The sequence below is a fragment of the Lepidochelys kempii genome, chromosome 1 (genome assembly GCF_965140285.1).
Source record: "Lepidochelys kempii isolate rLepKem1 chromosome 1, rLepKem1.hap1, whole genome shotgun sequence".
Taxonomy (NCBI): Eukaryota; Metazoa; Chordata; order Testudines; family Cheloniidae; genus Lepidochelys; species Lepidochelys kempii.
Genome location: NC_136380.1, coordinates 132,951,288 through 132,979,251, shown reverse-complemented (window position 1 = coordinate 132,979,251; position 27,964 = coordinate 132,951,288). Strand labels below are relative to the sequence as shown.

The following is a 27,964-nucleotide window of genomic DNA, read 5'->3' as shown; positions in this document are numbered from 1 at the left end:
CCTCTAAAAGGAGGACTGACTGGAGTTTTGAGTCTGGCCCATTTACTGCAAGAGGTATACAGATCAATGCAGACAATGTGGGGATAGCAGAGATCCGTGGCCCATACTGTAATTGTACATTAGATGGTGTAGGGTGGAAAGGGTAAGACACTTGTCTCTGGCCTGTAGGTCAAAGATGAGCAGGCATATGGGGACAGATTTCAAGGGGTTTATGTTGTTTTCTTAGCTGCAGTGCCATTCAGTATGACTTTCCTTTATTCCTTGGATCTTTGGATAGCTGGACTGGGAAGTCAGGAGTTTTAAATTCTATTTTTTTTTTAATTCTTCATAATCTTTGCTGCATAAATTGGGGTTTTATTTTTATTTGATGTCTTCTAGTGGTTGTTTAACAATTATTGAAGGAAACTCTGCCAGTGACGATGTTCTTTGGACCCTTTTTTAGGCCTTTTATATATAATGCACCTGGAGAGGAAAGAGACAAAACACTAGAGGTTTGATGGCATCATCATCACAGCTTCAGATATAAACTGGAAAATCTATGGTTGGGGGCACCATTGTGGAAAATTGCTTTGAATCCTACTTTCTATACACTTGTTGTACTAGAAGCTAAATTAGACTCTGACTCCCCAAGAATTTTTAAGATAGATATAACTGAAGTGTTTCAAGAAAATTTTCAAGCTGAATACTTATCTGGAAGAACTTTAATATATTATGATACCTATAAATGTTATAATTAAGAACTAGCTTAATTAACAGGAAAATATTTTACTGTAAAACAAAAAGCCTAGATGTTGAGAATAAAACTGAAGCTTTAAATCTATAAATATTGGGCTTGAGAGACATTATTAAATTCTGGAAAGTAATGAGGCTTAGAATTGTTATTCTTTCCCTGAGTATTGACAAGGTTTTAAGACTCTGACCTCCCCTCTGGTTTCTGCACCAATTTTTGTTGATTCTGGCAGAGCTGGAAGGTGGTATTCAGGGATTAGGAGAGGTACATGCATTGTTACTGCTGAGATTTTCAGAGGAATCTATGGGAGTGAGACTCCGAATCTCATTGAATTTCAGTGGGATTTGGGTGTCTAACTTCTTTGAAAATTCCAGCCTGCAGACTCAACAACCGTAGTATTGTATGGGCAAAGAGTCCATTTATTCCCTAATCTGGATTGCAATTGGAGCTTGTTGGGAATTTTTTAACAAAACATTTTAATCAAAAAATGCCAGTTAGTTGAACTGAAACTTTTTGTGGGAAAAAAATGGCTTTCAACAAAACTTTCTCCATTCCGGGAAGGGCTGAGAGAGTGTTCTGCCTAATAGCCCAGTGGCTAGAGCATTCACTAGAGGTTTGAGAAACCCATATTCAAGTCTCTCTTCTGAGTCAGGTACAGGACCTGCATCTCCCACATCTCCAACAGCTCTAACCACCACACAACTGGCTATTCTGGGGTGTGTGTGTCTGTGTCTCCCTGGTTGTTTGAGAGACGTTTTAAAAGGTCTCCATTTCATCCTGATGAGGAACGGAATAAATGTTTGAAATCTCAAAATTTTCATGGAACTGAAACACCATTTCCCACTCTATTTGCAATATCCAGTAACAAAGAAAATGGTTTGAGTAACTGAAGAATGACTTTTTGAATACTGGAGCAGTTCCAGTTTACTACTAGATTAGAGTTTTATTTGAAAGAGCGAAATGTTTTCAATAATAATACTTTGTATTTAGCCTTCCATTCAAATGTCTTAATGGACTTTACTAAAAATAACTACTAATTAAGCTTGGCAGTCCTCTTATGAAGTAAGGTTAAGTATTAAAATCCTCATTTTACATGGTCACATAGTAAGACTGTGGCAGAACCAAGAATGGAACTTCACATCTTCTGACTCACAGCCCTGTGTCTTCACCACAAACATATCCTTTTGTCAGTTCTTGATGAACTATGATGAAGCAAACAATTTTCTCGAGGCAGAGCTTAATATTTTAATGGGGAAGAGAAATAGAGGCAAATTATTTCTTAGAAGAAGCTTTTGCTCAGAACGTGCTCCTACTGGAATATTTGCAGTTGAGTACTAAATGGTATGTGTTGTTCTTTTTCAATATGGGTGAAAAAAATACATAAATGTTAAGCATTATTATTCATCCATTGTTTGCTTACAGATGAATTTGCATGAATCGTTCCTCTCATAGATAGATTTTATGGGATAGATTGTTTACATCTCTTCCCCCCCCCCCGTGCACCCTTCCCCCCACTGCTAACACAAACTGAAGATTTTTGTTATAGAGGAAGTTGGCATCAACACCTGTAATTAAAGTTGACATACTTTTCATTAAAAGACCCTATTTTTTCACTTGCTTATAACATGACCAACTTTAACCATTCGGGCTGTAATGCTCCCTTCCAGGTGTCTGCCTTGGACTAAATGTTTCTGGATGGCTTAAGCAAAAACAGTTTGGTCATTTCAAAAAACCAGATCAGGGGAAAAGATACAGATTTACTGATGTTTATACAAGTGTGCTGTTGAGACGCTCTAGCTGCTCCATGCTTTGGAGCAGGGGCGTAACATTTGTGAGAGGGTTCACTCTGGTGGCAAAGTGCCTTTTGCATTGCAGTGAAAATTCACCCAGAATTGGCTGAGTTAAAAACCTTTGACGATTACCATTTGTGCTTGCTCACCAGATGTCTATAAGAGGCTGGCAGCTAAATTTTCTGAATATTTTGTGTGCATTGAGCTTGCTCCGCTCCAGAGTTACAAGGTCTGGGGCTGAACCAGACTTTTCATTGAGGAGAAAGAAACAGTGCTGTGAATTAAATGCAGAAGGGGGTCTTGGAAAGAGACATGCTGTGGTGAAAGCAGCAGAGGTGAATAGTTACACATTGTTCAATTACCCACCCCAAAATGAAAACTTTTCATCAAATAAATGAAGACAAAATATTTCCAGATAAAAACTGAACATTTGATTTGCCTCATGGGGGTTTTACTTCATGTACCTCATGACCCCTTTCTCTTCTACAGACAAGGCTCCATTGCAAGACTTCATCTCCCATGATACACTGCAGCGGCATTTCCAAATTCTTTGTTGTTCATTTATGGCTGAATTTATTGGGTTACTCCATCAAAAAACAGAACACTATATATTTTTGTATAAGGATTAATGACTTTTCCTTGTCTCAGAAATTTAGTTTGAAAACACCACGAATTCTGAACCTTTAGCAATAGTGCATGCTGTTTGGAACAGCAGAAAAGAACACTAGCAAATGGTGATCCAAAGATGAACAAGTTTGGATTGCTAAATGTGTGATCATTTGAAAGGGTCACAGTCACAGTTGAACGTGGAGTGGAGCCTTCCTCACTTATCACGCAGAAAGTTTTACACCAATCTGAAAAAAAACATATGATCTTCCATTTCAGTTAGCTGAACACTGAGCAATGTGTTTTCCCACTAGGAACTGGACTGAGACAACCAAGTCATTTCAAATACGCCACTGAAGAGCCATCACTTAAACTTTCATCCATCACTGGGCAAGATGTGAACTGGTGATCTAGAAGAGGGTCATTCTGTACCCTATCACTCGAGCCATTCAAGTCCACATATTATGTACCATAGAAGTAGAGATATTCTTGCTGCTTGGGATTTTCAAAAATGAGGCTCCTAACTCAATTCATAGACACCTAAACAAGTGGTCTGATTTTCACGAGTGCTGAGCACCTAGTAGCTCCCACTGACTTTTTGCCACCTGGCTTAGTGGTCCAGTGTTACTCTTTATGCCAAAGTTACTGTCCTGGGAAACATCAGTGAAGGAGGGGAAATAAGAGTACATCTTTTGTGTGAGCTCTGGCTCAGAATTATTAAAATTTCTGTGACATCCAGAATGTAAAGGGGGCACTGGTGCAAACACCATGCTTTTTTAAAAAAATAAAAAATTAATAGGCAACCAACATGGTGGTCTGTGTTTCGGAATGGCCTTGGTCATCCAATGGAGAGTGTAAATAGATTTGAAGGTAATTATTAAAGGTCTTGTTCACAATTATTATTTCCTGTTTCAGTATATTCCTATTTTGTGGAGTGAAAGCAATGATCTTTCATTTTAAGAAACTCTGGAGACAAAAATAAAAATGTTCTGTAATGTCCATTTCATTTTGGGGCTAAGGATATTTTAAATCCACACCTGCATGTATAAAAGGCGTCATTTCATAAATTTTTTTTTAAATTTATTTTTTAAGCTTTTGGGTTTGTCACGACATCCTCAGTCATCTTAGTGAATACAGCCATGCAAATTTCATTTGGCAAGTAACCAGAATAAAGCAGTTGAGACTTTTTCAGAGTAATTATTTCAGCATCTCTCATTGAAAGAAAAAAATCAGTCCATTCTTCACCAATAATATTTGTGTATTTTTTTTCTGGATGAAGCAAACTGTAAAACTTGGAAAAGGAAAGTTTGATGGAAGAATATATCCCTTTTACTGAAACAAAAAGGAACTTTTCATGACCTCACTCAATCAATAATAACGATCCAAGTGTAAGGGAAGTAAAGCATATGCCCCATTTTTGACTCTTTGTGTGTGTATGTAATGACAGACTTCCCCCCGAGGCTAGGGAAATAAGGGCTTATGTATTAATGAATACCACCCCCATTTAATAGTTCTATATTGCTTTTTATCTTCAAAATGCTCTACAAACATTAACTAATATGTCTGAGACATTTCTGTATAATTTTTTTTTTGTTTTTATCATAGCAGAGTATGTCATGTTTATATTAAAATTCAATGCTTTGTTAACGGATACAGTTAAAAATGAATGAATCCCTTCTCCTCCAAAATAAGGAAATGTAATGCATCTGTGATTGACTAAAATTTAAAGCAAACATTTAGCAGATTCAACTAACTTTTTGATCATTTCACAGTTAGTAATAAATACAATGTCATTCTGATACACAATCAGCAAGGCCAGATACAATCCTTATAATTTCATCTGATGTCAATAAGGTATACGATCATACAATTTACCAATAATGGTATTTTGTAAGCATGCCTTTTAGAAGATTTCTAGTAACCCATCTATCACAAACTATTTAAAAGGATCAAAAACATTCACCCATGTGTCAGCACAGTTCCCTTTCCTCACCAGCCCTGTTTTCATCCGACATTCAGCCCTGAGTGATTTTGCATGCCATTACAGCAGTTTAAGAACACTGAAGGGCCCAGCTGCAGATATCTTCCCCAATGAACTTCTTTGAGCCTCCTGATAATTAGCACACTGGGTGGTTGATGTGCTCAGGGCAGAGGCCTCAAGAATTAGATAATCTCTAGTTGATTGATCTCTGCACTAAGGTTTATACTGTAGAACACAAAAAACAGAGGAGGTGGAGGGGAGAAAGACTTGGGGAGGAGGGGCAGAACAAATTAGCCCAAAAATGGAACTAGAAACAAGTTAACAAACATATCACTAAATCCAAGTGAGTCAAATAGTCCTATGACAGAGTATTCTGTCCCCTGTAAGAGGTAGTGGGGACCAGGGCCAATCACCCCTGCTCCAGGACTAAGCCCCTTCAAGGTTCCAGGAGTTCCAAAGCAGACAGGGGCCTAGGAAATAGCAGATGATGATGCTGGGACAAAGAAAGTTGTCCTAGGGTAATACAGCACTTAGTGTCTGGAGGGAAAATCTCCAGACTACTGTTTTGTTAAGGGTGAGAAGACTTGTAGTGTAGGGTGGGACAAGGCTCCCCTCTCCCATCCAAAAATAGCAAGTTCTCGGAAGGAGGGCAGCATGGGGGGAGGGATAGCTCAGTGGTTTGAGCATTGGCCTGCTAAACCCAGGGTTGTGAGTTCAATCCTTGAGGGGGCCATTTAGGGATTTAGGGCCATTTAGGGGGCCATTTAGGGATCGGGGCAAAAATTGGGGATTGGTCCTGATTTGAGCAGGGGGTTGGACTAGATGACCTCCTGAGGTCCCTTCCAACCCTGATATTCTATGATATAATCTGCATCTTCCCTCATAATGGGACAGGCACCAGCAGAAGAAAGACAGCATAGCTGCTGGACTCTCCCAGCCTATGGCAAAGGACTGAGGTACACTGACCTGAGTCCAAGTGGTGAGAATAGCAGGAAGACTGGACCCCAGCAGACACAGCTGAGAGGAAAGCACTTTGTTATGAAGGTGTTATTTTGAGTTTTGTTTGTCTGAAACACCTGCGTGTAACGAGGTGAGGATAGTTCAAATGGGCCTCTGGGGAGAAGCTGGCTCAGGGCCAGAGCCTGCCTGAATCACAGCACAGTCCCAAAAAGGAGGGCTGTGGGGCCCTTGAACCAAAGGGTAGGGGGGCTATGGAATCCCTTAACTAAGAGCAAAGAGTCAAATCCAGAGACAACCGCAGGAGAAGACCAATGGGGATTTAATTGGGGATTGGTCCTGCTTTTGAGCAGGGGGTTGGACTAGATGACCTCCTGAGGTCCCTTCCAACCCTGATATTCTATGATTCTATGAAAGGGTCTTCACTGGCGCCCCTAGCCTTGTTGGGACTGGGAGAACTTCCTGGGAACTGAAAGGGATTGAGGAACCTGAAGCTCTTCTAGAACAAGCAGTGAGCTGGAAGCCCCAAGATGAAAGCACTGGGAAAGAGCTGGAATTTTGTTTTAAGTACTCTGCACTATGACTGAGTTATTGGGAGGTCCAGAATGGAACTGAGGATGGATTGGCTGCAGGGCCATGTTGTGCTTAGAGGGGCATGCTCTGGGATGATACCCTGCCACAAGCCTGATGACTGGATACTTTTACTTATTCCCCACATAATCTTTTTATTTATTCCACAATACAGTACACTGTCCATCATCTTATGATATTTAATTCTATAAAGCATTTTTATATAATCCAAAGTTATATAACTTGCAAAGAACGCGTCTATTGTTATTAAAAAGCATGCTTCTCAAAGCTCCTCAGCCTAGACTAATCTAACCTTGCACGTAGTAGTTTCACACTCTAGGTCTCACCACATCAATTCTCGTAACTTTTTTTTTTTTTTTTTTTAGACTTCGCTGCAGCAGAATTTTCTTTAAAAGGTAACACAAGCTCTTTTTCCTTCCTCTTTGATGACGTACCAGATACTCCACGATTATCAACACAGTATGTATGTGCTAGGATAAGAAGAGACAGGAGGCATGACATTGTTTTTTTTTTAAAATGAAACAGCAAATGGTAATATTTTTCTTTAAATTTTGTGCTCATCCAAAATTACTTAAACTTGAGTTGCTGGAATTTCAGGAGGTGAGACTGCATGAGGGAACTTCTTATACTTCACTTAATTCTATATGAACTAGAGGACACGAACACATTGACCAACAACATAATATTTCCATAACATCCTTCACACATCTCATGATGCTTTACAAGAGGGGACTATTACAAGAAACAAAGAAAAAAGCAAACATTATGCTATCATGGGTCAGATTACACCTCATTGGGTGTAACAGCTGCCTTTTGTTCAGGATAAGTTTAAAGAGCAGCTGAGTTCCTTTCAGATAGCTGAAACAATAGGAGCACCACCCAAAACACAGGTACATGTGGCCCAAGGGATTCCCCTAGTGACTGATATAGCAAATGCTGGGGCTAGGGCATTGACTGATGGAGCGGTGTGTGAGAGAAGCAGTGGAAAAACCCCACAGAAACAACAGAGAAGGAGCAGAAACCCAAGCAAGCAGCCAGAACAAGCACTGGGAACATGGCCTTGAGAAAAAGCCTAGAGAGATTATTGGGCACAGTGCTGGCTGAAGAAGCTTGGAACAATAAGCAAAGAAACTATCCCCTATTATTTAATTCCTACTGTGTTCAGGGAAACAGGACTTTGTACATTCTTTGTAAAGAAACAGGACTGCATCAAAGAAATACTTCTCTCCATCATTATTTTCTCCTTCTAATGGATACAATCCATAAGACCTGGATTTTGACTAATCTCTCAGGCCAAAAAGGGTAACAACATTATACACTCATTTATATTCTACAGGTAAGGTTGCAAACAGCTTCCACTATAAGTCCCCTGTTTTAAGTAATTTAGAACTTTCTGAAACACTCACCTTTTTGGTTGTAATTCTCCCTGCTGGTAAATGTTCCCCCCTCCCACTCCTCAGGAAACTGGACAAGAAGCTTTTAGACTCAGTCACCATCTGACTATTATGGTAAAATAGTAGGGCTGTCAAGCGATTTAAAAAATCAATCACGCGATTAAAAAAATCAATTACAATTAATCGCTGTTAAACAATAATAGAATATCATTTAAAAAAATATTTTGGTTGTTTTCTAAATTTTCAAATATGTTGATTTCAATTACAACACAAAATACAAAGTGTACAGGGCTCACTTTATATTTATTTTTGATTACCAGTATTTGCACTGTAAAAAAACTAAGAGACAGTATTTTTCATTACACCTAATGCAAGAACTGTAGTGCAATCTCTTTATTGTGCAAGTTGAACTTACAAATTTAGAATTATGTACAAAAAACCTGCATTGAAAAAAAAACCAATGTAACAAGTTTGTTTACATTTGCAGGAGATAATGCTTCCTGCTTCTTGTTTACAATATCACCTGAAAGTGAGAACAGGCGTTCTTGTGGCACTGTTGTAGCCAGCATCACAAGATATTTACATGCCTGATGTGCTAAAGATTCATATGTCCCTTCATGCTTCAACCACCATTCCAGAGGACATGTGTCCATGCTGATGATGGGTTCTGCTCGATAACAATCCAAAGCAGTGCAGACCGACACATGTTCATTTTCATCATCTGAGTCAGATGCCAACAGCAGAAAGTTGGTTTTCTTTTTTGGTGGTTCAGGTTCTGTGATGTTCACATTGGAGTGTTGCTCTTTTAAGACTTCTGAAAGCATGCTCCAAACCTCGTTCACCTCAGATTTTGGAATGCACTTCAGATTCTTAAAGCTTGGGGTGAGTGCTGTAGCTATCTTTAGAAATCTCACCTTCTTTGCATTTTGTCAAATGCAGCAAAAGTGGTCTTAAAATGAACAACATGTTCTGAGTGATCATCCAAGACAACCAGAGCATGAAATATATGGATGAATGCAGGTAAAATAGAGCCGAAGTCATACAATTCTCCCCCAAGAAGTTCAGTCACAAATTTAATTAACACATTTTTTTTTAATGAGCATCATCAGCATGGAAGCATGTCCTCTGGAATGGTGGCTGAAGCATGAAGGGGGATAGGACTGTTTAGCATATCTGGCACGTAAATACCTTGCCGGCTACAAAAGTCCCATGCGAACGTCTTTTCTCACTTTCTGGTGACATTGTAAATAAGAAGTGGGCAGCATTATCTCCTGTAAATGTAAACAAACTTGTTTGTCTTAGCGATTGGCTGAACAAGAAGTAGGACTGAGTGGACTTGTAGGCTCTAAAGTTTTGCATTGTTTTGTTTTTGAGTGCAGTTATGTAACAAAAAAAATCTACATTTGTAAGTTGCACTTTCACAATAAAGAGATTGGACTACAGTACTTGTATGAGGTGAACTGAAAAATACTGTTTCTTTTGTTTATCATTTTTACTGTGCAAATATTTGTAATAATGAACATAATAATATAGAGTGAGCAGTGTACATTTTGTATTCTGTGTTGTAATTGAAATCAATATATTTGAAAATGTAGAAAAACATCCTAACATATTTTAATAAATCTCAATTTGTATTCTATTACTGAACAATGCAATTAAAACTGCAGTTAATCTCGATTATTTTTTTATTTGTGATTAATTTTTTGAGTTAATCACGTAAGCTAACTGCAATTAATCAACAGCATTTACTATAAAATAGTATCAGTATCTGCTAAACTGTCTACACGTGTACTTCCTGCTAGAAAAAGCCACTCATCCGAGAAAGGTACAACCACACGCTCTCCTGCCTTAAACGGTCTGCCCACTCCTCCAATTACATGAAAACCCAGGGACATAACAGTGAACAGAACAGGAGGGAATAACGTTGCAGGTAAAAATACCCACAGCAGAATCTGAAATGTCACTGGTGATGGAGGTAATTATTCTGTAGGTCCACAAATACAGTTACTGAGGCCTTGTGCTTACTACAAAAAAAAATTGTGTTCTTACCACATATTAGGTACACATGGTAACTACATGAGGAAGAATGTAATTTTAAAATATATTTACAGGTCTAAGTAAACCCTAGGCTCCCCTCTCTATAACAACATTGTAAATCTCTCACTAAAAACACACACACCCTTTTTCCTAGTGAAGCCATTGCCAACACTAAAATTACAACCCTCAGGAAGACTCTCTTGAATTTCTTAGGAGATGAGATACTGTACTGATTTAACCATTTCAAGCCCAGGATGGAAAGGTCTTTTTCAGACCTTTTGGATACAGTGAATTAACAGAGAAAATGCCTGTCCATTATTTGGCTGAAGACATTAGAATAGCTGTGTGAATGCCTTGCAAATGGTCCACTGAATCTAGGAATTCCAGTTTTTTTTTCCTGGGGAGTGAAACAAGAAATATTCCGTGGAGCAAGAGCAAGTCAGTCTACAAATTATGGAACAAACCCAGGTCAGAGATGGAACCTCTAGCAGTTAAACCACTGTGGATTTACTTTCTAAACTCTCTGCAGGCAGAAAGTCAATGTCTTGAAGGGGACTGTATGCCCTGACATCACCTGGTTAAAGTGTGATGGAATATTTTGTATAGCAATCCAAACTACACTGTAACAGGAATACTAAAAACTTGGTTCAGATATACAGTACTACAGCCACAAGATACATCAAAGATCTTGGATCTTCTGATTGGCTAGCACAAGTACCTTTATCCCAGAGACTTTCTGAACAAGACACCTCCTGCTACATGGATGGGGTTTGAGCCTGGATTTAATAAACAATCCTTCCATCCAGGAAGACAGACAGGAGGCTTCTCATTTAGCAGTAATTCTAGAAAGAGATGAGATGCAAGGGGAATATGGTGCTACTGTTGTCGAACAATGTAAAACTAAGAATGCCCAGAGGATGGCCTGGCCCTTGTTGTGTTACATCCTGGACTGGTGCTGTATAAGCAAGTAGAGAAACACTTTACATCTTAGCTTTTCACTGGTCCTACACATTTTGTATAGCATTACTGCTGTGCACACGTTACAAACTTATTGGCTATCACCTTCTGCTCCAGACAGGGGTTTCATTCTTTTGTGGTTTATAAAGAGATTTGAGATCTTTCAGGAGGAAAGGTGTTATATTATACCTTGCAGAATATTTGCTTTTGTTCTGCCAGTTAATACTATAATTTATTAACTTGTCAAGTTTCCAGTGATCAAATTTATTCTTGTAGGGAGACATTTTCAAAGTCTTTATGCCTGAAAGAAGACATAGCACTAAGAAAACTGCCCCTACCCAGAGCAAAGGTAAATAAAGATCCTCCTGATATGAATATATGCACACAGATATGCCCTACTTTTCTTTTAGAGTACTTTGGAGCTCATTAGTTGGAGAGATGAATATGTCTTATTCTTTACACAACAACATGAAGGAACTACATGGGGACAGTGGGGTCCAAAGATGCACAATATGCAAGGCCTACACTAAAGCTGTAAATCGACCTAAGTTATGCTACTTCAGTTACGCAAGTTACATAACTGAAGTAGACGTAACTTAGGTCGACTTACAGTGAGGTCTACATCGCATTGCATTGACAGAAGATGCTCTCCCACCTACTTACCTTCTGCCTCTCGGGGAGGTGGAGTACAGACGGTGATGGGAAAGTGCTCTGCCATTGACTTAGCTTGTCTTGACCAGACCTGCTAAATCAACACCTGCTGCATCAATCGCAGCAGTGTTGATTTAGCCATAAGTATAGACAAGCCCTTACTTACACCCACTGCTGCATGGGCAGGTGTATAAACAAAAGATAGAACGCCACTAGTGGGCTCACAAACTAAAGGGATAATTCCCAGTCCCACTCATCACATATTCCTCTCCTTTAATGTAAAAGGATATTTTAAAATGTTATAAATGCATTACCATTCAATTCACAATATGCTACAAATTAAGTCTGAGAGGTGGATTATGACTTCTGCCTGGATAACAACTCATAGGCATCACAGCAGCATCTGGAACAGTGTCTATAATTTCTTGTGTAGCTCTCTCAAGAACAACTTCCTGATCTGTAGTATAGGGACCCTTGTAGGAGGGACACAAAGCTCACCAGTACTACCACAAATCACTGTCTGCAGCTGTACTGTAGGCTTGGTATTTTCAATGTGTCACCAGTAGTGGAAACACATCCTGCCAAACTTGTGGTTACAAGCTGGTTTACGTGTCATCCTCATGACATGTTCCATGCCACTTTTATCTGATAAAATAGAGGAACAATCTACGACAATCAATCCAGAATTCTATAAATTATTTAAGGAATCTCTTATTAATTCTTTTTCTCTTATGTAAAAACCGTGCAGTCAGGCGTGACTATTTGTGGCCACTGCTCACATGGTTTATTGAATGTCCCTTTGTAGATTGAAGTTTCAGTTCCATAAACAACATCGCTAGCTTCTAATTTGTAGAAGCATATAATGTATATCTATACACCAACAGAAAATTAGTAATCTTGTGTTGGAATCTACCTCTATCCAGAGTCAATCTTTTGCTTGCATGTCTAGATAAACCTTTCCATTAATCCATTCATGGCAAGATGGTAAGAATTGATGTGACATGTTTGATACCATTTTTTCCAACAGACGGTTGGAACTTTGCAGATGTGGATGGAGTTTTACTGTTACTATCTATTCATGAACTTCCATCCTTGAAAACAATAGTCTAAACACTAGCGCCATCTGTGCTGAACTAGTGGAATTCATACAGAATACTTCAGGACATTTAGAATGGGCATCAACTGTGATCAAAAACCTATGTCCTATAAATGGTCCATGTGGATTTAAGGCCATGGGATACTTGGCCACTTCTAAGGATGCAACAGAGAATGTTTAGGCATGTCTTGTATTTGTTGACAACCTTGAGAATATTTTGCCATTCCCTCTATTTGAGTATCAATCCCTGCCTACAACACAACTCCTGGACAGGACTTTCATTTTTTACAATGCCCAAATGGCCTTCATGTTGTTTATGCCTGATGTGAGCTTCACAGCAATAATTACTCTCATGCCACACATTAGGCAACCTTAACTTATACTAACTGTTGTTTTTGAGAAAGGAGAGCTGGAAGTGGTTGTGTGTGCATAAATCCATCCATTCACAGTAATGTCATACACTTTAGCCAGTACAGGATCATTTTTTACTTTCACATTGTATCATGTTATTTGTCACTGGCAAGAATTCAGTTTGTGTCCTACATATCACACTGACTGTCTGGTTCCACTTCAATATCCTTAACCACTGCCCCCAACAATGAGAGTGACAGTCCTCTGGATTCACATGTTGGTGAATATGGTTGAATTCAATTTCTTAACAGTCAGTGTTCAAGAATATTGGCTATCTCTAATTGTGCTGCAGACATTACTGGTACTCAGAGTTACTTGGTCACTGGATCTTGTGATGAAGAGAAACTTGAGAAACCCCGAAAGGTACTTGTGAGGCTATCTGAGCATGGACTTAGAGCAAACAAGGAAAAATGTGAATTTTTCAGAATGAAATATCATGGCCATGCCATTAATAAAGATGGCTTACATAAATCACAGGACAAAGCTGAAGCTACCATTAAGAAGTCCAACCATAAAATGTGCCACAATTATGTTTCTTTCTGGAGATGGTCAATTATTACCACAGATTCTTGCCTAACATAGCAACACTGTTACATCCTCTAAACAGTTATACGATAAACAGAAATGGTGTTGGTCCACACAGCGTACTAAGGCTTTTGATAAGACCAAGAAGTTCATAGCATCTGAAAGGGTCCTTTCACACTACAGAGACTCTAAAAGAGCAGTAAAGAGTAAGTGAGGATTCAGGTTTGGAGACCAGAGAGGTGGGTTGTTTACCCCCAAAAAATATTTGCTATGGTGAGGGGTTTGAAAAGTCTCCCTTGTACTACAACTGCTTTTCTCAGCTTATTACTGCCTAGCTGCAGGTCATAACTGAAACCAAACTGCACATCAATGAATGATTTTGACATATGACAGAAGAAGCTTTATGGAGTTGGAGTCACAACAAAGACAGCATATACCACTTTCTATGCAAAGAGCTATTACAATTGCTTGTTACAACTATTATTGTAACCCAGTCCAGTTCTAAGATCTACAAGAAACTTAAAATAGGTAAAAAGAAGGCACGCTAGGTGGCATATTTGTATCAAATAGGTTTATATTTAGAAACTGAGAAGTATTTTATGTGAATGGCAACTGTGATTTGAGTTATACTACATGTAAACCCAGATGACATAAACAAAACAACGGCTGCAATGTGCCTTCTGCCTTTTATAGAACAATTTCTACAATTTTAACATTGTATTATTTACAGAGTGTACCACTGCGAACAAACCCTGTTCCCTCTTCATTCTGACTATAAATACAGCAAGCAGGTTTTTTTCCCCAAATTATATTTTAAAGTGGCAAACAGTCTCTATATATTTCAAATGGTTATTTAGAAGGTGCCTTTGTATGCTCAAAACTCACTACATTTTTAAAAGCAAGTGTGGTAACCAGTACAGTCACATGATAGCATCTGCCCTCCCCCACCCATCAGAAAACCTTAAAATAAACCAAAACTATAAACACTAGTCATAGATATTTGAAAATCACCAAAGCACACAGCAAAAATATTCTTGATCAAAGGCTTCCATTACAGATAGCACAAGATTTTGTTTGTTTTTAGTTTATAGTACATTGTAATGATTAAAATGAGTCATAAAGGTCTATCATTGCAACAGTGGTACATCATAAGCTTTTTGGGGCAGAGACCATCTTTTCATTCCGTGTTTGTACAGTGCTTAGCACAATGGGGTCCTGCTCTATGACCAGGGCTCCTAGGTGCTACCACAGTACAAACAGAAAGAATAATAATAGTTGAGATAAATCACAGGAGTGGAAATTATGAGATTTGACTTCTAGTTCTGGCTCAGCCACAGAGCTGTTCTGTGACTTTGAGCAAGTAACTTGTGGCCTGTGATCTGGAGTTATGTCAGTTCCAGTCAATGGGAGTTGACATAGCCTCTCACAGGACTGGGCAAAGCAACTCTCTGTGTGTCACAGTTCACCAGCTGTAGAACAGGAACAATAACAAGTGATGCCGGGCTAAATTAATTCATGTTTACAGAAGTGCTGTAAGACCACCTAATGAGAGTTACTATAGAAGTGCATAATATTATTGTTATATTGACTAGGGTGTGTGTGTGTGTGTGTGTGCATATACATATTTACACTCTCTCTCTCTCTCACACACACACACACAAACGAAAACCAAAATAAAATAAATTTGCAAGCCCCTTAATTAAGAGTTAAATTGTCCACAAGCATTTTCATATTATAAGGTAATGACTCTAAAGAAGCTGTTATTTATCTATCACATCAGTCTGCTCAAGCTAAATTAATTCAGCTCCCATTAACTAATTGGTGGCAGTTCAAAGCACCACATTTCCAAGAAGATTGGTATAAGCTTATTTACTTAAATGTATATATTGGCCATGGTAAAACAGGGGGAAATAATAGTTTATTATCATGCACTATAATAGACTAGATTGGAAAATAAGCTTAAAAGCTAAAATGATGTGGTCCTCTTCTGTGATTCAAGATTGTCTCAGTGGATCAATCCTACATGTTCAGGGTCATCAGTCTGCTTACACAAAATCACGTTTAACCCTTTGTGGTTTATGCTGAGTTTTAAGTATTTTTTACTTTCCACCATAGCTTTACTAGATGGGCAATGATCAGTTAGGACAGTTTGTATTACAAGAATTTCAGCTTTAACTGAAAACATTTCCTCATAGCACCTCTTTATTGCAGCACCAATAGTGCCAAGCAGAAAATCCCTTTGAATAAATACTCTGGCGTATCACTGAACTGTAACCCACATCTTCTGAATAAAAAGAAAACGTACAAACATGACATTCAAAAGGTCCATGCACAAATAATTTCATTTTCACTATTTTCTTTAAAAAAATAATGCCACTGTGATTATTATTTCATTATAGTTCTACCGTCTCTCTCTGCCAACCTCAGTATCATCATCTGGCAATCCTTAGCAATCAAAGAGTGGTCCATAGTGAATGCAAGGACAGCTAATGGCCCAATTGTAGGTTTTTAGTATTTGTTTATTTTCTTTTGTACAAAACAAACATAAAAAGGCATCTCACGCTCTGGGTAACCTGCCATTCCTTAAAAATGCAGATCTTGAGTAATACACAGCTGCACACCTTTCCAAAACAATTTTCAAGTAAGACGAACTCCTACTCCACAATGCTTCAAAGTATGCACTTTCCTGTATAAACTTTAATCCTTCCTAAATGCCAGAGAAAATAAATAGGTCATGTTAATATTGTTTTAAACCATAATATGTTAGGGAAAATAATCCCATTTATTTTTTACACTGAAACATAATTAGACTGAATTTTTGCAAAATTATTCCAAATAATTTGTGTACTGTGGTTTATAAATCAGAATAATGAGAGGGGAGAGGTCTAGTAGTCTGAGCTAGGTCAAGAACTCCTGAATGCTAATTTTGACTCTGACACCGACATCCTCCGTGGCCTTGGGCAAGTCACTTAACCTTTGGGTCGCCATTTTCCCCATCTGCAAAGTGGATAATAATAATATACAGGTTTAGCAACCTTGCTGGAGTGTTGCAATGATTACTTGGCTAATATTTATAAATAATATTAAAAAGGAAGAGTTCTATATAAACAAAATGTTTTATTAGAAGATATACACCTCCAACTATTTTTAATTAAAAATTCCATGAAATAAATGTACTTTAAAAAGGCACTGATTTTGAATTGAAGGATGACTGAATTTTGCTGCATCCTTGACTTTCCAGATTTCTGCCAACACAATCATTAATTTGCATGAACCTACAACATGGGAAAAACCTAATTTCTGTCTGCAGTTACACAAATAAAAACTCTCTTTATAGTTGCTCCTCTTTCCTTCCTAGCCTTTCAGATCCCAGAAATAAATGTACAGGAATATGAATAAAATTTATTTACTAACGACAGAGATCTGCATCTTCCCTTGCTTCCTTCCCCCTGTCCCCCCATGATTTTTTCATCACAATCACTATTACTGTGTACTTTTTTCTGGGAGGTGCTTGCCACACTATAATTTAATCTTCCACTCAAAAAGTAAAGACCCACTCTTTATCCCTGTTACATTCATGGCATACACACAGTTAGAAAAAACATGTATACTCTTCCTGGAAGGTTACAACTATATTTCTCAGAATCCACAAATCTAACACACAACAGTTCGGTGTCGAGTTGGCAGCCAGTATCAAGTGGAGTGCCCCAGCCGTCAGTCCTGAGGTTGGTTTTGTTCAACATCTCCATTAATGATCTGGATGATGGGATGGATTGCACCTCAGCAAATTCACGGATGACACTAAACTGTGGGGAGAGGTAGATAAGCTGGAGGGTAGGGATAGGGCCCAGAGTGACCTAGACAAAGTGGAGGATTGGGCCAAAAGAAATCTGATGACTTGTCCTGCACTTAGGATGGAAGAATCCCATGCACTGCTACAGACTGGAGACCGACTGGCTAAGCAGCAGTTCTGCAGAAAAGGTGCTGGGGATTACAGCGGACGAGAAGTTGGATATGAGTCAACAGTGTGCCCTTGTTGCCAAGAAGGCTAACAGCATATTGGGCTGCATTAGTAGGAGCATAGCCAGCAGATGGAGGGAAGTGATTATTCCCCTCTATTTGGCACTGGTGAGACCACATCTGGAGTACTGCAGTTTTGGGTCCCCCACTACGGAAAGGATGTGGACAAACTGGAGGAAGTCCAATGGAGGGCAACGAAAATGATGTAGGGGGCTGGAGCACATGATTTATGAGGAGAGGCTGAGGGAACTGGGCTTATTTACTCTGCAGAAGAGAAGAGTGAGGGGAGATTTGATAGCAGCCTTGAACTACCTGAAGGGGGGTTCCAAAGAAGATGGAGCTCAGCTGTTCTCAGCGGTGGCAGATGACAGAACAAGAAACAATGGTCTCAAGTTGCAGTGGGGGAGGTCTCGGTTGGCTATTAGGAAACACTATTTCACTAGGAGGGTGGTGAAGCACTGGAATCGGTTACGTAGGGTGGTGGTGGAATCTCCATCCTTAGAGGTTTTTAAGGCCCGGCTTGACAAAGCCCTGGCTGGGATGATTTAGTTGGGATTGGTGCTGCTTTGAGCAGGGGATTGGATGAGATGACCTCCTGAGGTCTCTTCCAACCCTAATCTTCTATGATTCTATGAACAGCCAAATATGGGTTGCGGGGAATCCTTCCTAAGGCAAAGTGTCAAAACTCAACCCACCTTGCTCCTGACTGACTCTTTGGCAGACTCACTGCTGAAGACCCAGATTGCATGCTTCCCTGCAGAGCCCCCAACCCTGCAAGCGGGACCAGGAAATCCCTTACAATGTAGCTGACTGGAATTTAGCAAACCACTCCTTGATAAGCAAGGAGGATTACGATCCAGCTCACTGTCTCTTAGCTGTGTTGGTTCTACATGGCTAATAGTCATAAAAAGGCAGTGAAAAGTCACTTGTCACTAAAGTCATCAGTACTGGCTTTGAATAGATACAGGAAGCATGTCTGATGAGAGAGAATATGCCACTGATACAGTCACTTTTCAGAGGACAAAGCACATTAAAAACCATAATCTCACACTTACTTTTAACATAATAAAACACCATTTAAACATGACATGAAATAACAGTTTATTTAAATGGTTAAACACACAATCCTAACATTTAAAAATAAAATCTATAATTAAGTAAACTCATTTTTTTAAAATTACTAACCCCTTTAAACATTTTAAAATAATTCATGCTATTCCATCAGTTATGGCAGCTAAAGAATTTCAAATCTAGTTTAACTAACTAGGAAAAAGATGCACTTTCACATCACTTTCCCAAGCCCTAGGATTCCACAAAGTCCAGTCGCATCTGCAGCATCTACAGTGAGCAATCATATCTTGTTGTTAACCACAACCCTTTAACCTCCTCTTAAGTTTGCCCTCTAGGACTGTAACCAAAGTAGTGGTTTGTCAGTTAAAAGAGCAAGCAATAAGAGCTCAGACATAAACAATCTGGAATCAAGGCCCCAATTTCCCTTCAACAGTCGAATTTCTTTAGTTGCAAGATCAAAGGCAATTATACAGCAGGGCACAAACAAAATTTGAACACTTGTAAACAGTTAATAAGCAAATTATGTCTAATGATTACGTCTATTATACATTGTACAAAAATGAGAGGGTTCTTTATCAAAGCCATCCATAGTACATTCTGTTTTCATCACTAAAGTTCCACTTTCACATTTGACTAACTGGCTGGAGTCAGGTTTACTGAGTACATATAGAAATGGATAAAAAACTACCATCAAGAATAATATTTTAGAAAGTTTTTGTGATGGACAGAATACCAGACATTTGAAAATCATGTTAGATTAGAAAGCAAATATGATTTCTTGATGGAGGCTATCAGTTGGTATTACTGTTAAACTGGAATATTGAGAACAAAATGTCACTGTAGCTTAAAGTAATGACTAAGAGATTAGTAATCTATTGTCTATCACCCCTGGAAAACAGAAGAGACAGTCATCAACATGCAACTCCCACAGATTTGTAAATTCCAGTGTGAAATTTACATGGCTTCCTGGTGTCAATATGACACTCAAAGAGTTGACTAAGAAATTTTCAGTAAGGTTCATAAACAAAAGTATCCAGAATTTGGTTTTGCTTTTTTTTAATTTCCATTTTAGGCCCTGTCAGTTTCGGTTTAGACCACACAAAATAGAACAGAGTGAAAACACTAACAGCTACATGAATTATTGGTTGCACCAGTTCAGCTTTACAGTAGAGAAGTTCATTTATCAAAGATAACTTAAAGCCAATGGAAACAGATCACATGGTGTCGGTGATTTGATTAGCTTTATGCTGACTTTCATGTATAAACCTAATGCAGAACTGAGTGGAGAACTTCTGACTGTTTTAAGTGCCTTTGCATCTTCCTTTCACAATGATGCCCTCGTACAAAAGAGATCTTTGATCCTTGCCAAGATTTAGTTAAATCCCCCAATTTTTCGAAAGCTATTTCAAACGTTTGATATCTTCTCCAGAAAAACAAAAAGAACTACATGAGTTTCTATAACATCAAGAAGCCACTTCATGAATACAACCCGCTGATTACTTTCTCTCTAAATTGACTGAAAAGTATCATTGAAATTGTCTGAGCAAAGCCTGAGATTGAGCCTGTAATAGTCAGTTACAGCAATTGGGACAAAACCACAACAGAAACCCTGCACTTAAATACTGTTAGCAAATATTACATCAACGCTGGAACAAGGGTTGCCAACATTCTTGTCACAGGAAACCGAACACCCTTGCCCCGCCCCAGCCCATTCCCTTCTCCGAAACCCTGCTCCTGCTCACTCCATCCCCCCTTCCTCTGTTGTTTGCTCCGATTCACTCACTCACTCATTTTTCCACTGGGCTGGCTCAAGGGGTTGGGGCTGAGGGCTCTGGCTGGGGGTGCGGGCTCAGGGGTGGGGCCAGAAATAAGGAGTTCAGAGTGCAGGAGGGGACTCCAGGCTGAGGCAGTGGCACATAGGAGCTGGAGGAGGAACATGCCGGCGGCTTCCCTGGAGCTGTGCAGTGCAGAGGGTAGCAGGGAGCCTGACAGCCCCATTGCGTGGCGCCGCCGACCGGACAATCAACAGCCCGGTCAGTGGTGTTGACCAGAGCCACCAGGTCACCCTGCATAGCAGTATTAGGAAAACCGGACACCTGGTCACCCTGCATAGCAGTATTAGGAATTCTGCTCTTAATCATCATAGAGGAAAGAGCATTCAACTTTTTGTACTGTCTCAACCAAAGCAGCATATATGCTCCCTTCACTGCAAAGTCCTAGAGGCTGAAAATCTAAACACAAACAAAAACTTGCTTGACTTCAGCATAACACTAGTGTCACACATCAGCCACACTAGCCACAATATATTGAACTGGACATCCTCACCAAAAACCAAAGAATGCTCAAGCTACCAGCATTGTCTGTACTAAACAACACTTAACACACCAATGTATGAGTCACTGGGAACAACAAATTCAGAAATGAAGCTAGTCTTCTACAAATCCCTCAACAAAGCTATCACAACACTAGCAGACTACTTCATCACAGTGTAAGGTGCAAAGGCAAGGCAGACACTTATTAAATATGGTATCAGTGACCATAAACTGGAAGTGGAAACTGGGAGACATAGCACAGCACAGCCTTGAAAGAATGACTTTAAAACTACTGCAGCAAACAAGAGACTGAAGCAGACTTTCTCTATAGCCATTTCCAAAGCATGAGGGAGTACAGAAAAGATACAATACATCCTCAAATTATCCAATGATCAAAAATCTAATACTAAAAAGTAACAGAGAAAAATGGGCATAGTTCTTGGAGGAAACTAAGGGGTTGGCAGAGATATCATCACACCTCTCAGAAAATCAGGAAAGGCAACAACTGAAGACAGGGAATAAAACACTGTGAAGCCTGGGAATACCACTTAATCTTCCTCTGATAGATACCCACAGTCTTTCTCCTTTCTATACTTGGGCAGCACTTGCCAATAGAACATTAAATTTATTGAAAAACTAATTTGAATTGAATTTGCATTCCCCCATCTCTGCCTCCCATCCTTTTAACTGCAGCTCAATCAGACCCTTCTCTCTTCCCTTTCCATTCAACGTCACTGACTTAATTGCTGTTACTGATCCTCTTCCTCATTCCCTCAGAGAACAATTGGCACATCCGTGCAGCACAGACAGCTCTGACTGCCCTTGCTTTTGCTATTTTGACCTTGAGCCAACCCTAGCCTTATTTGATTTAAAAAACAGATATTTTTGTATTCTCCATTATTCTTTTGAATAATAAATATATATACATAATCTACACAGGGACTCCACTTAAGTCTAGAGATCAGCTTGGGGAGATCCCTTTGTAGATTTGGGGCTTTGAATTACAGTATATCAATAGACAGTTTTTAAAATGTGTATTACGCACTTAAGACTACAGCAGATCCTTCAAAAATAATTGGGCTTGTCACCAAGCAGGTAATTAGCAAAGGCATATTGATATGCAAAGTAAAAAAAAAAAATCAATTGAAAGTAACTATATACATGTGCCGAAGTACTAATAGCCAGTAGCCAGTTTGAAATGTTGATGTTTTTTTCCTACTTCATATAGGCTAATCAGCTCCAAATCCTACGTTTTAAATAAAAACGACTTCTAGTTTTCTGACTTTAAAAAAAGAGAATGATGAGGGAATGGAAAAAATGGAGGAATAACAAAATTATACTATATATGCTTATATAACCGAGAAACGTCAAAAGCAATGTTTTATGGAAACCAGGCTGAGGAAAGGCTTCACAGAATAGGACCTTGGATACTAAGTTTAGCTTAGCGCCATTACCATGGCTGAATTTTAAACTCAGAAAAGAAAGGACTTCCAAAACAATGTGATGCAACTTTCGATACAGCAGTGTAAACAAAAGCGATTAATACCTAAATTAAAACTTTCTGGTTTTGCTTTCCTTGTTTTTAAATAAGCCCCTTAAATATTAGAAGTAATTTACATTTGAGGTTCACAAACTTGTTGAAGGAAATAATTAAGTCTTAAATGGCTGGAGATCTTTGATTTTTCTATTCTTGGAACAGAATGGTGCAAGTGAAATTGCCACAGTCTCTGTTTTGTATTATCCAAAACTGCAGTGTTGATTCAGAATAAAGAGACCAACCCCTTTCCTCAGCCACTGAGAAGATTAATGTTTCATGATGCTTAGTCTGAAGTTGGACTTTTCCTGTATATTATAATGTCAAAGCAAATTCACGTCAACTCTCTTTTGGAACAAGTCTCATAACTTGAAGGCACACAGCACAAATAAGGGTTCTTCCCATTTCATCAAATTTCATTTTTCTATACATAGAGATCCTAATGTTAAAAACATTTACAATTGCATAAGATTAATGGAATCATAGATTTCAAGGCCAGAAGGGACCATTATGATCAAGCCTGGCTTCTATGGTCCTCAGGACTTTCTTTAATTAATTCCTGCTTCAAGTCCAATTGCCGAGGCTGAACTAGAGAATTTATTTTAGAAAATAATCCTATCTTGATTTTAAGGTGTCCAGTGAAAGAAAATCCAAAAACCCTTAGTAAGTTCTTCCAATGGTTAATTATTCTCACTGTTAAAAATTTGCACCTTATTTCCAGCCTGCATTTATCTAGCTTTACCTTCCAGCCATTGGATCTTGTTATACCTTTGTCAACTAGACTGAAGAGCCTTCTATTGTCAAATTTCTGTTCCCCACGTATGTACTTATAGCCTGTGATCAAGTCACCCTTTAAACTTCTCTTTGATATGATAAAAAGATCAAACTTCTTGAGTTTCTCACTATAAAGGCACTATAAAGATTTAAATCCTTTAATCATTCTTGTGGATCTTCACTGAACCCTCTCCAACTTTTAATATTCTTCTTGAAGTGTGAACAACAGAACTGGACACAGTATTCCAGTAGTGGTCACACCACTGTCAAATACAAAGGTAATATAAGATTTCTACTCTTTTTTAATATTCCCCCATCTACGCATCCAAAGATGTATTAGCCCTTTTAGCCACGGTGTCGCATTGTGAGCTCATGTTCAGCTGTTTAAGAGGACACTATATATTCAAATTAGAATGTTGAATTCCTTAGTGAAACTGACAGGTTTCAGAGTAACAGCCACGTTAGTCTGTATTCACAAAAAGAAAAGGAGTACTTTTTGCACCTTAGAGACTAACCAATTTATTTGAGCATAAGCTTTTGTGAGCTACAGCTCACTTCATCAGATGCATACTGTGGAAAGTGTAGAAGATCTTTTTATACACACAAAGCATGAAAAAATACCTCCCCCCACCCCACTCTCCTGCTGGTAATAGCTTATCTAAAGTGATCACTCGCCTTACAATGTGTATGATTATCACGTTGGGCCATTTCCAGCACAAATCCAGGTTTTCTCTTCCCCCCCCCCCCCCCCCACAAACCCACTCTCCTGTTGGTAATAGCTTATCTAAAGTGACCACTCTCCTTACAATGTGTATGATAATCAAGGTGGGCCATTTCCAGCACAAATCCAGGGTTTAACAAGAACGCGGGGGGGGGGGGGAACAAGGGGAAATAGGTTACCTTGCCACTGACTTAGCCACTCCCAGTCTCTACTCAAGCCTAAGCTAATTGTATCCAATTTGCAAATGAATTCCAATTCAGCAGTCTCTCGCTGGAGTCTGGATTTGAAGTTTTTTTGTTGTAATATCGCAACTTTCATGTCTATAATCGCGTGACCAGAGAGATTGAAGTGTTCTCTGACTGGTTCATGAATGTTATAATTCTTGACATCTGATTTATGTCCATTTATTCTTTTACGTAGAGACTGTCCAGTTTGACCATCAATAACATCAGCCACACTATCAGAGGCTCGTTCACCTGCACATCCACCAATGTGATATATGCCATCATGTGCCAGCAATGCCCCTCTGCCATGTACATTGGTCAAACTGGAAAACGAGGTATTTTTTCATGCTTTGTGTGTATAAAAAGATCTTCTACACTTTCCACAGTATGCATCCGATGAAGTGAGCTGTAGCTCACGAAAGCTTATGCTCAAATAAATTGGTTAGTCTCTAAGGTGTCACAAGTCCTCCTTTTCTTAGTGAAACTATGTGCCAACTCCTGTGTGACCAGGCGCTGCCAGGTCTTTGTTGGGTTTTCACTGAGTATGAAACAATTTGATGCAGAACTTTCCTCCAAAAAGGAAGGCTAGTCACCCAGCAAATCCCAGTTTCTCAATTCGACTCTCCTCAGGGCACACTGTGGCAAGTAAATACTAAAGAAGGGATTTTCAAAAACACACATCATTGAACCAACTCTGCTCCCGCTTACGTAAATTGCGGTCTTACTACAGACTTCAAGGAGAGCAGAATCAGCACATTTTAAGCATGTTTGAAAATCCTACCATAAAGTTACATGAGGGGAAGGGAAGGAGGGTATTTTAGTTTGATGCCATTGCTACACTAGCCTTGTTTCCCTCTTAAAATGTCTCATTACTGCTATCACCAATGCAGGAGGAGCTGTAGTGCAGATGAGGTGCCAGCTTTTTAATAAGTCAATGTGTCATATAGACCTGCTCAAACCTGGGTTAGATGACAGAGAAATTAAAACACTGGTAGGCTAGTCCACATTAGCCCTGGTGAGTCACACAGATGGTAGAAACAGTGACATGGGGCTGAAGTAGACAGTGACACTGTCTCACAAACAGTACAATAATGTTATAAGCATACAGCAAGTTGATTATATTTCATATATGCATTCACATAATATTTTTAAAATAATTACATACTTTGACAAATGCGAGACACAAATAACTACTGTGATACAGCAGGACCAGGGAGCAGTGGGAGAGTGGTAGAGGGGAGATAATATAAGCCCTAGGCCAGGGGTCGGCAACCTTCAGCATGCGGCCCAACAGGGTAACCCGCTGGCAGGCCGCGAGACACTTTGCTGACGTTGACTGCAGCCACTGGTAGCTGTGGGGGGCCATGCCTGCGGATGGTCAATGTCAGCAAAATGTCTCATGGCCCACTAGCAGTTTACCCTGATGGGCTGCATGCCAAAGGTTGCCAACCCCTGCCCAAGGCTAATTAAGGTCTGGTTCCCTGTAGACCAGGAAAAGTTACTACAGATTAACTGGAGCACCTGTAGCTAATTAAGGCCCTGTCAGGAACCTAATTAAAAAAAACCTACTTCAGGCAGACAGGGTGGAATGAGGAAGGAGAGAGGACTGGAGTTTGGAGGTGTGATGCTGAGAATTGAAAGGCCAGAAAACCGGAGGAAGAGAGACCCTGCCCCAGCAGAGCAGGGAGACTCCCTCCCCCAGTGTCAAGGACCGAGGGTAACCCTACCCAAGGGGGAAGAGGGTAAGAAATCCACAGGGGTTGAGAGGGGCTGGGGCTCAGAGTGAGGAGCAAACCCAGACCCTTCCCCCACTTCCCTTCTTTACCACCTTCCCAGGCCACTAGCGGGGCCCTCAGTGCACCAAGAGCAGGGGCAAGGAGTGGCATCCTAGCCCCCTGCCAAGAAAAGTCTGGGACCCACCATACCAATATAGGCCATTTTGTCACACTACATAGGTTGATACAGATACATTAAAATATACTAATTCATTATCTGAAGGTTAGAAAAGAGGCAGTTAATTCATACCATTTCCCACTACAAGTATTTGAGTGTAAAGGCCAATGTATTATTTCAATGGACCACCAATTCCAATTTTGTTGAGAGAGAGACACGTGTGTGTGTATGTGCGTGCATGCGCACACACATAAGTGTGCATGCAGGATGTGTGCACATGGGTACACTCTTAGTAACCAGTGTGGTTAACCTGCTCAGGCGCTTCTTCAGGCATGTAATTCTTTTAGTGCCACCTGTCACAGTCACCCACCATTTCCTAAAAGGGCTTAGCACCGTAGTACCACACTACAAGAGGGATAGAAAAGTAGTGAGTGGAATCCTGACCCCGTTGAAGTCAGTGGGAGACTTGCCATTGACTTCAGTGGAGCCAGGATTTCACCCATAATCTATAAAGAATATAGACTACAGTACAAACTGTTCAGAGTGGATTTTTATGCTTCCTACCTATGAACAAATCTTTAAGTCAGACTGATATCAATTTTCCCCATCTCGTCTGTAAAGCCTTTATTAGTACAGTGGGAAACAGGATTTTCCTTTAAACGTGTGAAGCCTCAATTGAAACCCAAATGAGATAGCACTTCTTCTCTCTAAATTTCAGTAAGTGATTTTTTTAAAAGATTGATTTGAATAATTAAATAAATCCAGACAGATGAGATTGTTAGAGGGGGAAATAAAGATTGTTTTAAGTTTCCTTGATCAGAGAGGCACAGTCATCTTATAAAAGAGGGCTCATAAAATTGATTACTGTGTTTATTAGGTCTGCAAGGAGACTAGATAAAAAGGAAATTAATTTGAATTTGTGTATGCACCAGTTGAGCAGAGCTTACTTAAATTGATTTAAGTAGACTGTAAATACAATTGATGTTTACAGAGCTTTGGCACATTTGCTAATTTATTCTGTATGCTATACAGTAACCACAACAAACCTTTAACCACACTAATATTTAAGGACACAAAGAAAAAACGCGAGGAGGAATTGTTTTATTACAATGGATACATTACATTACTTACATTCCACCCCCATTTTGTTTCTCAGTAGATAACAGATACAGCACCTCAATCCTCTACCTTTTAATCAAATATCAGGAAAATGTAAGATTTTCACATGGGGTAGAGGAAGTATTTCTCTTCCAGAAGTGAAGTCTGAATGTAATGTCAGTCTTGTGATGTTAGTCCATTTGTCCACGCCTAGTGAGTCCAAACCACAACCGGCCACTAGCTATCCCAGCTTTCTTAGTACTACGCTGTACTACTGCACTTGGGCAAGTCAGTGAAATCTTTATGAAGGAAAAGACTTACACTAAGATACTTCATTACGAAGTTCAGTGAGTTTGGACAGCTAGGTGTACAATTTCACCTGCAGATAGCAGATAACAAGTAGCTTGTTAAATATAAAAACTTTTTTTAAAGTGGCATATTTTTACAAGAACAGCTGGATGCTTGGATTGTAAAGTTCCAGAAGCAGATTTTGGGCATGTAAGTGCAGGGGAGGAATCCAAAAAGTAGTAAGTTTGTTCAGAGATAAAAATCCAATTCCGGTGTTATAATTTATTGGTTTGTATTCAATAA

General features: G+C 39.3%; 1 protein-coding gene across 7 annotated transcripts in view; it reads right to left on the bottom strand.

The window, feature by feature from the left end:
- TBL1X (transducin beta like 1 X-linked) overlaps positions 1-27,964 on the bottom strand; it is a 252,897-nt gene that overhangs the window by 64,298 nt on the left and 160,635 nt on the right. The gene's annotated exons all lie outside the window — the stretch shown is intronic.